Source organism: Ptychodera flava, chromosome 20 (genome assembly GCF_041260155.1).
Source record: "Ptychodera flava strain L36383 chromosome 20, AS_Pfla_20210202, whole genome shotgun sequence".
Lineage (NCBI taxonomy): Eukaryota > Metazoa > Hemichordata > Enteropneusta > Ptychoderidae > Ptychodera > Ptychodera flava.
In genome coordinates, this window is record NC_091947.1 from 18,712,583 (window position 1) to 18,714,750 (window position 2,168).

The following is a 2,168-nucleotide window of genomic DNA, read 5'->3' on the forward strand; positions in this document are numbered from 1 at the left end:
ATCTAGGTCCGTGAAATCGAGAAAAAGGGGCACTTTTTCAGATCACCCTCCGAGAATAGGTCTGGTTCTCCTCCCAAGACGCTTTCTCACTCGAGAGAGTAAAACCCAGCAGCGGTCCCCCCAAGTCATGATCCAGAACCGTCCCGGGAGAACCGTACATCACATTGTGAAAGTGATTGTAACTACGTGCCCACCCCTCAAATCAGTTCGATTAAAATTTAGTATGTTCTGGCTGTTTAGAAATCCAGTGGCCGTCCCTGTGGTGGTTAACTTTGTTCTTGTGTTTTATGAATTGATACGCTGTATTACCGGGGGGGGGGGGAGATAGCTAATTCAACATCCAACAACAACCTCCTGTATGGCTAGCAATATGGCGGTCCGATGGTAGAGGTGTTCTTAATCAGATGCAAAACCTGTGCAGAAATTGCATGGAATTTGTCAGTGAAAATGACAGTTTGAGATGCGGTTATTGTGGATGTGTACCTGGAGTACACACAGTGATTCCAGGAGTGATTCAAATGTTGGAAAGTGAGTTCTCCGAGTCAAGTAAGTCTTTTCAAAAACTTAGCGAAACGCATAAATTAATAAATTAATGTACAGCTTGTTGCGGATCCGTAGCCCTACCACTCTCTTTGCTGGTTGTGTTGGGGGGACTCCAGAACCGTCCCGGGAGAACCGTACATCACATCGTGAAGGTGATTGTAACTACTCTTTGCTGGTTGTAACTAACTCTTTGCTGGTTGTGTTGGGGGACTCCCCCAACACAACCAGCAAAGGGAGTGGTATACGTAGGGCTACGGATCCGCAGCAAAAATGTAGCTAGCTGTGCTGTTTGGTCCATAGTGGCTGTGATATCGTAGCGGCCCAGTGCTGTGGCGTCTATCGAATGCGCTCGGGCCAAGGTCTGTGGCGATGACCCTTGACCCGAGCGCGTTCGATGGACGCCACAACACCACTGCGATATCACAGCTTGGTCCATAGCTACTAGCTTACGAGTTGTAAGGCATCGCTGGTCAACTCAAGTCAGAGAATCAACATGAGAATGCCTACCATTATTTCTAGTTGAACCAGTTGTCATTTTATAGATTGTACTAACACTTGCATGAGGTGTTTTGTAGTAGTAGTATTTCTCTTTGGGTTGGTTGTCATTTATTTGGTAGATTATCTGTTCAGGTTATTGTAATAAAAGTTGCATGTGGTGTTTTGTACTAAGAAGTATTTCTAGTTGAATTAACTGTTATTCAGTAGATTGTACCCGGTTTATTTTACTGACATTTACATGTAGTGTTTTGTAGTACATATAGTTGTATTAACAGTTGAGATTGCAGTATTAGATAGATAGATACATGAAAGCAGAGAGTACTATTTATCCAATCTTTGCTGAAATTCAGTGAAAGAAATGGTTGTAGCTGGTGGCAAATTTCCCTTAGCTACAAGTGATTTTACTACAAAAGGATTTTTGTTTTTGCAGCTACAGATGACGGATGATGTCTAATAACTCAAGAGCCATCAACTAATACAAGATCAAAATGGATCAGAAAAGTGATTGTATATGAGTGTGACTGATGAACATATGGTGAAGACAAAACATTGAACGATCACTGTATTTCAAGTTTTCATTATGTTACTAAGCATACATTGAACAAGGCAGTCTGTTACTGTGCACATCAAACACAAAGTCAACCCATGCTAAGCTAGTGTATTATGTGTTCCTTTTTCACCAAGAGTCAGCACACTTGCTTTGAAATTGGTAAATTATGGTATTCAAATGTCTTGGCAAACATTTAGGTAAAATCTCCCAGATATCGGAAAAAAGGGGTGTTTTTCGCAGTGATTTTCTCCCAGATTTTCCCAAAAAGGGGGTGTTTTTCAGAGAAAAATTCTGGGAAAAGGGGTACATTTCAAACTCTGCTAACGAGCGTGGGTACCCACCCGTCCAGAGACTGCCACCGCCGCGCACAGTCCCTCCATACAAAGAGACTGTACTACAAGTATGTAGCTAGACGGATGCGCACTGAGACAATCACATGTCTCTATGAAGCTGTACCAGTATTGGATACTGAAAGAAATTCAAAATCAGGGGCCTGGAAGAGCGGTATTTGTAATTTATGGCTTGCTTATTGAAAACCTTCAACAGGCGTGTTGAAGGGGGCGATGCACTCGCTAAT

The 2,168-nt window shown here is 42.6% G+C and overlaps 1 long non-coding RNA gene across 1 annotated transcript; it reads left to right on the plus strand.

Moving 5' to 3' along the window:
• Window positions 1–411: 411 nt before the first annotated feature.
• LOC139119633 (uncharacterized) lies at window positions 412–1,693 on the plus strand. The gene is made up of 2 exons (XR_011548961.1): window positions 412–546; window positions 1,472–1,693. It is a non-coding gene; the product is annotated as an uncharacterized lncRNA (long non-coding RNA).
• Window positions 1,694–2,168: the final 475 nt, after the last annotated feature.